Source organism: Equus przewalskii, chromosome 13, assembly GCF_037783145.1.
Source record: "Equus przewalskii isolate Varuska chromosome 13, EquPr2, whole genome shotgun sequence".
Classification (NCBI taxonomy): Eukaryota; Metazoa; Chordata; class Mammalia; order Perissodactyla; family Equidae; genus Equus; species Equus przewalskii.
The window spans coordinates 76032951-76046072 of NC_091843.1; the positions used below are offsets into that span (position 1 = coordinate 76032951).

Consider the following 13122-nt stretch of genomic DNA (forward strand, 5'->3'; position numbering starts at 1 on the left):
CATGAATGAAGTATAATTGTTTAAAAAGCGACTTCTTTGAAAAGACACTAACAATCATTGGCATTACAGATCATTAAAAAGAAAAAGGCACAAAAACAATGTTAAGAATGAAATAGGGATATAACTTGAGATATAAGAAAATAATATGAATGCCAACAAATTTGAATACTACAGTAAAATAAACTACTTTCTATCACCTTGGAATAACCTCTGAAACACTATATTGATTAAACAAACACATTGCAGAAGGATTGGTACATTCATATAAATTAATACTCTATGTAGTTCACAAAGAGTATAAAATATTGGCAGAAAGGATATGCACTAACCTTCACAATATGAAGGTGTAGAAAAGGGATTTGAACTGCACCTTAGTATATTTCAAAAACCCTAAAGAAAACAAGTCTAAAGTTTTCACTTGTTGGGCTTTGGCTCAGTCATGTTTGCTGACACAGTAAGTGTGGAACAGGGTGTGTTTCCAGTGTCTGATTCTTGATAGTGGAGATGTCTTAACACTACGGCAGGGCAAGGCATCATCAGATGAGTAAGACAGATCCAGTGTGTTGGCAAAGTCTGGTCACGTATAAATGGGTGTGTGTTATTACTGGGAGAATAAGCTTAGGGGTAGGATGTGGGTTGGACCAGACAAAGTGCAAAATGAGAGGATACCAAAATTGACTTTAAGGATATCAAAGTCAGCTTAAAGTCTTTTGGAAATACAGCCACAAGTAAATAAGCAATCAATCAAGAAGGAATGGTGAAGCAGATCTCGGTAAACACAATTTTCTTGCACAAAGCAGGACTGTAATCTAGGCCAGTCTTGGCTTTGTTTGGAACTCGAGGCTCCATGGGGCCAGGCCCTCCATTTAGGTTTATGTGGATAACCGGGTATGAGGGAGAGGAGGAACAGTGGCGTTGTGGGTTCACAGTTTCCTGGACTTTGGTAGGAATCTTTCCCCACACCATGATCCAGACAGCCCCAAAAGATTCAGAAGCAGAGATTTATAAACTTTATTCTTTACTCATAAATCTTTCTTTCTACGAAACAAAAGCAGAGAAAAGTTGCAATTCAGCCATTCATTGGTTTGGAGAATTAAAACAAAACATTAAAAACAAAACAAAACAAAAAACTGGACTGAGTAGCAAGTGGGTCTCTTGTGTTTTCCAGCACACAGAGCCTGTTATTTAAGAAATCCTGATTTAGCAAACAAATTCCATTAACAACAAAAGAAAGTCTGCTGGCTTGGTAAAGCTTAGAAACGAGCAGGCTCTTTAAAAAGTCCATTGTAAGATTCAGTATTTACACCACCGACAATATTGTCAATAAATTAGACTTACTATTGTACAACACAGGAAAAAGCAATGTTCCTTGTTTATCTTTGGCTGTTGTTTACTTTTAGCTCTGCTGTGGGAAAGAGAACTCAAACAATGCTACGCTTTTCCTTAACGAGATCCTGATTAGCCAGTCTGGACCATGCATAAAGCAAAGTGTACTAACGCAGGAGAGCAAAATTAAAATCTTTGTCTCCCCTCCCCTGAGAGCAACACTGTCAAGTCGCTCTAGTGTGTCCTCAGCACAGAGCAGAGCTTCTCACTTCAATGACCTCCCTCTTGCCACCAGCTCCAACTAGCCCAATAACCTTCTTGATCCCCTTTGTCATGCTATTCCCACATCTTTCCATATTCTGGGCTAGCTGGCTGTGCCTTGCTCCCAAACAAGGAAACGCACCCATTGTATCTTAACTTCTCCGCATTACAAATTAACAGAATCACCAAAGTAGGCATTGTAAAGAATGTGAGAGATTTGACCTACCAGTTTTTAACTTGGGTTCTATGATGAGGTTTAGGGGCTCAAGAATTCCATTGAATCTATGCCTGCACATTTCGAGAGAGAGGGGGAGAGAGTTGTGAGCTTTTACTAGATAATCAAAGAGGTTAGAAACCATTTAGTCCATTAATTGTTTTAGGAATTGGAAAATGAAGAACTGAGAGATTGTTCCTGTTCTCTAGGTAGCTCAGAGAAAGGACTAGATTCTAGTCCTGTGGACTTTTGGTCCTAGCCTCATCACACTATAAGAGCTAAGATTAACTTGCCTGTATGAAAACATTCATTCTCATTGATAATTTGGCATTTTTACTGAGGCTTCCAGTGTCCCCATCTCTCACCTGCCAGATCTTTTTGGCATGCCTCTAAAATCCACTGACAGCACAGATGACTGTGTTGCCTACGAGTTCAGGAATGTTAATTTCAAAGTGCTATTAAACCTCCCTAAGAGCTTCAACACTGAACACGTTCCCTCCATTAACTGAAACCCAAGGAGGCACCACTCCAAAGTCATCCCTAGTTAATAGTGTCCACTTATTTCCTGCTGCTCCTCAACCTCGAGCACAGAGGCTTAATCTTGAAATTTTCTATTTTCCAGAACTTGTTTCGGAACACAAGGAAAGGGAATTGTACCAAGATATAAAAGATATAATTTAATAATCAAATTGCAGGATTTTAAAATAGTAATTTGGTTAATAGTTACAAAGCAACAAAGTGGTCAAATGATCTTTGACTGTTTTATTTTTCAAAAAGCATTGTTTTATGCCCTCCTCCAATGAAATATTTTACATTTCATTTGTTGGCATCACACCTATTCTGCTTTAAAGCATTTGCAAACATTTAATCTTGTTTGTAAGGCACAGAAGTTTCCTAAAGGTTAACAGAACTGTAGGCTAGTGGTTTAAAGCACTGACCTTGGAGCAGGTTCACACCCCAGCTAAGCCACTTCTAGCTGTGTGACTTGTGCAGGTTTCATGTAATTAACTTTGTGCCTCCGTTTTCTCATTTCTAAAATGGAGATGATAATAATAGCACAGACTTCATAGCAGCACCTTGTAGTAAGCACTTAATAAGTAGTATTATTATTATTAGATGGTATTTTCTTGGTTATCATCAACATAATGCGCCCAGTTTTTCAAATTTGTCACCTCTGCCTTGTTGAGAATTGAGGTGCTTTTATGTGTTGAAGCTAACCTGCCAAGCTTTTCTATGAACTATGCCTTATTTTTAACAGTATATCCCGAGTTCCCGGACCGATCACAGTGGAACAATACTGAAACAACTGGTTTCACTTCCCTCTTTGGGCCATCAATGGAAGTAACTGGAATAAATGCCATGGCCCATCATGGAAACAAAAATTTGTGGTTTATGCGGTCTCTTTTCACTGTTGCTGAGGGGTGATCACGGTCCTGGTTTGCAGGCTGCCATTCTGAATGCGTAGCAGAAGGGTGGGGAAAGAGCATGCCACGGGCTTTGTCTTTTGCCCACAGCAGTCTACTGAGAGATCAGGTGAAACCATCGTATGTGAGAGCTTGCTTTTCCTCAATGGCTCACACAGCAGAAAAAGATACAGTAGTGCCAACTATATCCATTGTTCCAACTATACGTCCATAAAGCTCATTCATTTTTACACTAAATCCCAAGGTATTTGAGGTATTTATGCATCCATTTTGATAGTTTGTATTAAAAATGCTTAACTATCAGGCTTAGGTAAGACAAGCCTCAAAATCTTCCTTCTGTCCCAGGCAACATTATTGGGTTTGCAATACCCTAGCTCCTGACTTTGTCCCTGACTAATTGCGTGATTTTTATGCAAGTTAGTTAAGGTCTGCACGTGGGAGGATGTGGGGAACTGTGAATGGGAGAAGGAGTAAATGGAAAAACAACAGAAAAGCAAGGGAATGCTTGCGACAAGAAGGAGAATTCTGCAGAACGGGAGTTCTACTGTAATTTAACGCGTAGTAGGTCTTCTACTTTGATGGATGGGGAATGGTCTCAAGGTTGCCAGGGTTGGTCAGAGAAGCTTGCTATAGGCAATCAACTTTCCTAGTCTAATGAGAGCTCAAAAAGCTGTAGTTTATAATCCTGAAGTAGCAATGGGAACTTTAAAGCCTTTTATCTTGGCACACTTCCCAGGGAAGTCGATGTGGAGACCCACTGGCTATGAACACCATTCTGTGCAATCTGATGCTTTTCGTTTGGTAGAATTTTGTTGCCAAGGCTATTGCGTCAACCTACTGAAATCTTAGTGAATGTAAATTGTCTCATCTGTCACTTAGCCTGGCAGGAAATTTAAAGAGCACGCTTTCTACCGAAAGGAAAGAGTGAGCCTTTTTACTCCATTGCACAATAAGTAGCATTCTCAACACTATGGCAATGCTCATGCTGTGGCGTGGGTCTAGGTGAAGAAAAAGGTTTTTTTTTAACCAAAAAGGAAAAGTTTTAGTGGAACCCAGTTCCCCTCATTATGAAACATGCACACATTCAGCGCATTTTCTAGGGATTCAAAGTTTAATTTTATATCTTTTAATCATTGTGCATAGTTGTTCAGTTTTTTAAAATTTCTAACTTTGCACTGCTTTTAGTTAAATCGCAGGAGAGAAACACATCAGTGCTGACTTAGGATGTAAACAAAGGTTTTCTGTTTTCAAACGCTAAATGCGGGCAGAGTAAGGAAAGTAGTTAATAGAACATTACCTTAGAGTTTCTAAATCTACTAAAATAATTCAGGGAATACAGAGATTTCTTCTCTTTCTAAAACAGGATACTATTAATAATAACTTCCTTTCATCGTCCAGACTGAAAATGTCCAAACCTTCAATTTCACTGCCATTCTTCTCAATCTCAAAATCATCACATGGCTGGTAATACAATAGAGGAAATGGCTAAGATAAGCGAGACCATAAACAGCTGAGACAAAGCAATGCTACAGGCTTGAGTCTCTACAGAGGAGGCATTCAACCCTGGCTGCACATTAGAATCAGCTGGGGAGGGGCTGGCCCCGTGGCCAAGTGGTTAAGTTCGCGTGCTCCGCTGTAGTGGCCCAGGGTTTCTCCGGTTTGGATCCTGGGCGCGGACATGGCACCACTCGTCAGGCCACATTGAGGCAGCAACCCGAATGCCACAACTAGAAGGACCTGCAACTAAGATATACAACTATGTACCGGGGAGGATTTGGGGAGATAAAGCAGCAGGAAAAAAAAAAAAGAATCAGCTGGGGAGTTTTTAGAATATACCCACACCTGGGCCCTAGGCCCTACGTGCAGAAATTGGTTTAGGATTGGGCCTTTGCATCAGTACTAATTTTAGAAAGCTTTCCAGGTGATTCTAATCTGTAGTCAAGGTCGAGAAACACTGGCCTGTAAGACGAAAAACATGAAAGGATAAACTTTAATTTGCAAAGTTCTATCAGGGGTAGTTACTAGTAACTATATATTATATTATTAATATTAAATATAAATATAAACATATTTATATTTAAATATATAAAACATATTTAAATATATTAATATTAAACATAAATATAAAATGATTTATATTTATATATATTTTATATATAAATATATATTACGTATATATAATTATTACATTGAGGTCTAAAAATAAACAAAAATAATATTTTAAAAGCATTATAGTAACCCTCCTCAGCTTTCATCCTATCTCTGTCAGTTTAAACACTTGCATTTTCAAAAAAGGAAACGTGGCTCTAACAGCCTTGCTCGTGGCTCCAGGAGGGAGCATGCTAGGACTCTGGGTCCCCTGCCTATCAAGCCACCCCTGCAGCTTAGGGGTGACCCGGGATCCTTTTGGGATTATGAGATAGAAATCATGGGTGGGGATATGATCTATATTTCCAAACATCCAAAAAGCATTTCCAAATATCTTCACCCACTATTCTGGCAACTAAACTTGTAACAATTCAGGAAAATTCACCCTAACTCAAAAACCAAACAAAAGATAAAGAGAAGAAACATACCTTTTAACCTGAAAAGCTAATTGTATTTCTGGGATCAGGTCCTTGTTTTCCATTCCATCCCCACCGCAACTCTGTACGAGGTCTTCAAAACCTTACCTTTGTCACTTAGACTGTCACCTTAGACTTTCACACTTGTCACCTGGGCTTCAGTGGCCCACCCCTAATTCAGCCTGTGAACAGCTGCAGATTAACCTTCATGCTCACAGTATTTAGTGCTTACATTAAACTCACAGTTTACCCCCACATTACAGAGTTTTTAATATTTAAACACTGGCTTTATTAGCTGTACAACCGCAACATATAAGTTTACTTATAAAGAAAGGTTTCTGTTTAAGCATCAATCCTCCTTTAAAATCATTAGGTCTTAAATTTATCTGCAGGATCTTCAATAGGGAAAAAGAAATTATTTCTATTTAACCCACACAAAAAATGAAGACCTGAGACAACAGGGAACTGAAAAATCATAAAAATATCCATAGGATCCCAAATTTAGTTTCAAAGGTCCCAGGACTGCACACCTAAATTTAGTTATTTTTAGCTCTTTTGTCTCCTTAAAATGTAACACCTTAAAATAGCAATGCAGAAAGCTGCAGGCTAAAACCATAACTTGTAAACCTGTTGGAACAAATTCAGGGCTCACATTAGGGGAAACTAAATTACTGTATTCATCTCCCAAAAATTGTTTCCCCACAAGTAATCAAGCTTATCTGTGACCCAGTTCCAGTTGCTCCTAAGTGGGGGTGGGTTTCCACAAACCCACACAGTGGGAACACTTGAAGGATTTATGAGCCTGTAAATGGATGTTAGCCATTTCAAGAAATCATAGGCCAAGCCAAACTCTTTGCTATCTGTATTTAACTCTGATTACAGGGGTTACATAAATAAGAACTCAAATGTAGCCAGGACTCAGAAAATTGCTTCGAGCCTTTCCTTCCATAAATCTTAAAGCACAGGGGGTACTCTCTATTGAGCCTCTGAATCTAATCTTTCAGTTAAATTTATTTTCCTGCCTATTTTCATAGCAGCATAAAAAGTTCTGAGGAGCCCTAGACAATTTTTGTAGCTCAACTGCTCAACTTTCCCCAATGGTAATTTTAGTGTCCCCGACTTGGGCTCCAAGGACACTCTACAAGCAGTTGGATGTAAGCTTAAGTCCAGCTTTAGCAGAAATATTATGTTTACTTGGCTATAAAGTCTGCTTGCAAAGATCTGTTACCAGAGAGCCTAGATTGCATTGATATACAGTGAACAGCGTCTGCTCTGATTGAATCAGGCAGATAAGGCTAGAAGAAAGATCATGATTATGCTATTTTAACTTGTTCAAAATGGAATTGTTTTGAGGGTGGTGATTACTATCTGAACTATTCCACTTTTTTTTCCAATTTCAAAATGTTTTACATTGTGTGCTGTATCAACTGTTGCATGAGTTTAGAATTCCTCTCACTAAATTCATAGCCCCAGTAGCCATCTTTGCTGACTGAGGAGACACTAATAATGGTGCTGTGCCATCTCTCGGGTAGGCAGTCATTTAAAAATTGGTCTTCACTGGCTCTTCCTCGAAGGGACGACGTCTCTGCTCACATGAAGCATCTGGATCTGAACTCCAAGTGTTTCAGCTGCTCCAGGTGCAGAGACTCTATGCCTTCCACCTAGGTACTACCCTTCTTTTAAAATAAAATTTAGAATTGCCTTGGTATTTTCTGAAAAGCCCAGACAAGGATGACCATGGGTCTGTGCCATAGAAGACGTAACGATTTGGGGGTGCAACCACACTATATCTACCGCTGCCATCCTTTGAGGAGGGCCAGTGCGGTTTATGCTTACCTCTGTTTTGCACTTTCTTGGTAAAGATTCACATGAAAGCTAATGAGATGAGACAGGACTACTTCATACAGGAAATGCGGAAGATAAGCAGTGACTAACCTGGTTCTCTGTGTGGGCTTAATTAGGTCCCTGATTCTTTCATGGGCACAGAAATTATTAGTCTCAGCTTTGATTTCCCCACCTAATATAAATAAAGCTGAGTTCATTAAACCAATTGATCTGCTTCCAGCCACTCAAATTGTATTTTATGTACTTAACTTGGTAAATAAAACATCGTGAGGAAACTGAGAGAAAAATAATACCACCAAGGGAAGGACAGTGGGGCCTCGGTCAGAATTCAAGTCCTATTTACATACTGATGAGTGAAACTGACAACCTTATGCCATTTTGCATTATAGTCCCTCAAAAATATCAGTTGTGACAGTTGTAATTGACATCCTTAAAATAAGACAAAAATGAGGTGAGGTAAATATTTTCTTTTTGCTATTCAAACTCCCAACAACAAATTAACTGACTGAAAATAATTGCTCTTAAGGATCCAAACCATTGATTTGTGCCTCTTTCTGATATGGAAAGATTTACTTTAAATTTACATTAAAATTTGAAAATATATAAAAAAGACAAAAGAAAAGGAAATTCTCACTTACATACTAGTATACTGGGGATAAACAAGCTTGAAAGAATTCAAACTTAAACATTACATATTTCAAATTAAGTGACATCCAAGGAAAATATTTTTTTATTTGAATTGTGATACGAGCAGCACAAGAACTAACCTGTACCCGGAGTCAGTACCTCTTAAATAGTATTTGAGAGACTTAGATGTCAAGGCAATGGCATTCAGTAGATTTAATGTCCTTTAAAATTTCTCCTGTTGGTTCATCCTCTTCCCAGTGTCTCAATTTTGGTCCAGCCCCTCTGCCTTCCACCTGAAATGCCAGCACATTTCCTGGCCTTGTAGCCTTCCTGATGGACATGCACAGCGGCAATGGGTCTTTCACACACTCTTAGTTATTGCTCACAGTCTGCAAATGCTAGAATGGATTCCAGGCAACAGCATGATGGAGAGAACATAGACTCAGTCCAGAGTCAAAGTGCCGACTTCGTCATGTCCTACTTTATATAACTTGGCACAAGTCATTAAGGGTTCCCAAGCTCTAGTCCTTGCCTGAAAATTTAGGATAATGATACTTCATCTATTGTGAGAATCAAGTGGGATCATGTACATGAAATTAGTTTCTCAAATGGAAAGTCACACACAAAGCTGTCTGGCAAGTTCCTTTTTCTGTCATCAGCTGATTAGGTAATGGAGGCCAGTGAGTATGTCAGTACTAAGAACGTCACATAGTTTAGAGGGCTGAGAATGGAACTGGACACATGTTGGATTCCTACTCTCACTCCTTGGGATCAAGGCCAGCTTACAAAAGCACACGGCCGTGGCAGCCTGACAAGAATGATTACTGGGACCTGCCTAGAAATCACGTAAACCAGCTAACATTACACAGACAGTAGCATCTTTTGCAACCTGTGATATAGAAATTACAGCCATCAAGCCATAGCTATAAGCTTTAAAAAAATTATAGTTAGAGACATTAGCATATTTTCTTTAAACTTCTCTTAAACATGACCTACTTTGATCACCAAGGACTAGAAAGGCTGATTTGATGAGAATTTTAAGTTCCAGCTAATTATACAAGGAGAAAGCATCAGAGACCTGGGGGTGGGAGAGGCACAGAGAATGAGAAATACCTAGACAAATGAATGAGGAAATTCTCTGAGAGAGAAGAATTAGATTTCTCTCCATATATATTTAATAGTTATGTAAACTCGAAGAGTTAAAATGCGAAGAACAAAAAAGGTCAATTTTTTTAAAGACCATGTGCTTGTGTAATTGCATTTTGACCAACACCCATTTTATTTGGATGACATCTATCACTGAGAATCCTAGGAATTATATAATTAAAGAATAATAATAAAGCAATTTCCTAATCACCAAACTCCTACGAAAAAAGTGAGGATCTAGTGGCATCATATATAATATTCCCCTAGAGAAAGAGAAATCACCTAGATACAGTAAAGGCATATGGATGTTCAAGCTACCTCACCTATTACCATTAGCCAAGGGTACAGAAGAGCAATCTTAGAGTTGGTCTCCTTTTGCACTAACTTAGACTTACCAGATAGTTTAAGGCAAAAGAGATGATTAAAAGTATTCTAGCTAAGAATGGTCATCTACACCAGACCAAAGTAGATAGCAATCAGAAGAGTGGATGTCAAAAAGTTCACTGCCACTTCCCTTACATTTCCTAACCTCTAGGATTGCATTCATGTGGATTTTTACAAACTGCTTCCTTACTAGGATGTACCTATGTAATAGACACAGAGACTAGTTTCTTGCTCAGCATTTATTCCTTCTTCTGGTAACAGCACTTCAGAATTTCCTTTGAGATCCATGTGACTTGGCCATAGCTGACCTCACTCTTCCTTGCTCTAAGGATGAACCTATGACCTGCACGATCAGTGTTATCTTCTCCTCTATCCACAGGGATAAGCTCAGGGATGGACACTGACTCTACGAAGCCAATGAGACTCCTATTTAGAACTTTTATTAGAACTCCTGAAAAGAGAAAATCTCTTTCATCTGGATTGGCAGGCTGAAAGAATGAGAGTGTCAAGTCACTAGGCATCACGCGGCCGCCCTGAGGGAAACATCTTGCAGTGCTGAAATAACTGAATGACTGATGGCTATGACATGCACTCAGACCCTAGGTGGTGAAAGCTGGGGTGTTGTGACATCTTGAACCCCTGGATTCAGCAATGCCTGAGGCCAGTCATTCACAGACAATTAATTTACATAATCTTTAAGGCTTATGCCGTGCCAGTTTGCAGTCCTTTGCATTAGCATGAATTCTGAATAATATAATTTTGCTTCATAAAACGTGGGCATTTTTTTTTGAATCAGTATAAGTGTGTTTTAGGACACTGCTATTGAAAGGAATTTCAATGTGACTATTTCCTATAAGTATTTTTAACAAACTTCTTTATTTGTGTGAATGCACAGTTGCATTTTCTCTTTTAATTGATTTAAAACAAATGTAAGATGCAAGACTTAGAGTGTCTGCTACTTTTTAGAAGGGCAAAAGTGGCCTTTCACGCTTAAGAACCTAAAGCAAACACTATTTGAGGTCAAGATATTGAGTAACATAAATCTCAACTTTTCTTTCAACACCTCTCTTGAAGAGGCCCTGCCAAAAACCCTGTCCTACTACACTGCTATGTAAATCTCCCATATCCAGTTTACTGATGGCATCTCCCGTGGCATCTCTGTCCAGGTCCTGGGACAGCAGAAGGAACTGTGCGAGAGACTCGGCTGGCTACCACAGCTGCCTGGAACTTCGATTAACTCCAAGTATGTAAGGGCAGGGAGAGCTGGCAGAGTACGAAACTGCATTCCAGGAAGCCCACCTGGGACTTTCTGCAGGACATCCAGCTCTTAAAACAGCCAAGGTCAGAAAGGAAAGCAGGTGCTCAGAGGCTTTCAGAAAAGGGGTTTTCCTTTTGCTTTCGGGACCAGGTTCTTTATTAGGTCTGTATGATGCTTTCTTTTTTTAAGTAAAGATGGAAAATTCAGCAAGTATTTGGTGAAACCTGGGTAGGGCCAATTATGAATACTCTCAATAAAATAAATTATCTTTCAGCGTATGATACATATTCTGCACTTTTGAACATGTAGTAATTATAGTTTTATTTCCATTAACAATTTAGTTAGGGGCTGGCCCAGTGGCGCAGCAGTTAAGTTTGCACGTTCTGCTTCGGCACCTGGGGTTCACTGGTTCGGATTCCAGGTCCAGACCTACACTTCGCTTGTCAAGCCATGCTGTGGGAGGCATCTCACATATAAAAAGTAGAGGAAGATGGGCACGGATGTTAGCTCAGGGCCAGTCCTCCTCAGCAAAAAGAGGAGGATTGGTGGCAGATGTTAGCTCAGGGCTAATCTTCCTCAAAAAATCCCAAAACCAAACCAAACAACAATTTAGTTATATTGACTGATGGGAAGAGATTCTTTTCTGAAGAATCAGCATCTCCATAGGCAAAGCCTAGGAATCAGAATTTTCAGGTGATGCATGTTACCCTAGAACCACACACTGAGAAACATTATCCTGGGGGTAAATTCATATTCATGGGGGCATATCCACTTGTACTTTATAAACCGAATTAACAAGTCACATCATTGGTGCCATGTCTACCGCTTAATGCTTTTATATAAAATCCTATTTTTCAAGAGCCACAGAGTTAAAAAGAGGATGCAATATCTCTCAGACCTGCAATCACCCCTGTATTCACGCCACGGAAGGATAAAGTGTTCCTGACTCCTGCTGAAGTGGCAGCACAACACAAACAAACAGCTTCAGCTCTCCTTCAGGCCACAAAGCAGAAGACATTTCATAGACCACTATGGATCCACTGATACATTGTAACTTGAAAAGTTAACATGTTTTTTGGTGCTTATTTCCTACTCTAATTTTTAATACAGCATTACAGGAAAGTACCTAGTGTATTCTTTACACTGGAACCCATTCAGCCAATTGTGGTCTAAATGCAGTTCATACGGTTTGTTAGCAACAGCATATAAAAGGCGGCTCTTCATGAGGCACAGATATCCATTTGGAAAGTCACACTTATAATAAGCCATGTTGGAAATATGGATCAGTTCTTGAGAACTGTGAGGTACCAATGAATGCAAAGGGACTCATTCATAAATGAGTCTCCCACTGGAACTCCTCAAGTGATATCCTGAACATCCTAGGTTTTATAATCATATGACAGTCCTGATTAACGTCAAAGTCCTCTTCTCTGTTCTTCTCTCCATCCTCTCTTTTCATCCCTGTACCTTCTCTCTTTTTACAATTACCAGGATTAATGCCAGGGACTATCTTTATTCTTGTACCTCCAGTGTTTACTAGGGTGCCTGGCACACAAAAGGTGCTTAATAAATACGTACTGAATGAATGGACAAACAGATGAATGAATAAATGAACTAAATGGCTTTCTCTTATTTGGCCACATTATCTTTTATTCCATTTTAACTTTTCACTCAGTCTATCTACTCAAGCCGGAGTGGGTAAGAGTAATCTCTCATTCTCACCATTTGCCACAGGATACTGAAAATTCATCAACCTGGTTCTCAGCAGGCTTATAGGACTGATGTCTGCTTCCTCAACTGACGATCCTGGAGGATGGAGAATGGTTTTGATGGAATACTGGCTAGCACTTCCCCTCCCTCAAAGTCCTGAGGTTTTCTATTCTTTAATTAATAATCAGCTTAAGGAAAAAGAGGCCAAGAAAGAGACCTGGGTCACAAGTCTGGATTCACGTATGTGGGAATTTGTCTCTGTGTTTGTTTATGCGTGTGTGTGTGAAGCTTGCACAGGCTGGGAGCTGAGGTGATGGATGGAGTGCTTAAGAGCAAGAACCCTCCAGGGTCTGGTAATTTCTG

General features: G+C 39.5%; 1 protein-coding gene across 1 annotated transcript in view; it reads right to left on the minus strand.

Annotated features, from left to right (window-relative positions):
• ADGRV1 (adhesion G protein-coupled receptor V1) overlaps positions 1 to 13122 on the minus strand; it is a 511275-nt gene that overhangs the window by 117837 nt on the left and 380316 nt on the right. The window lies entirely within an intron of this gene.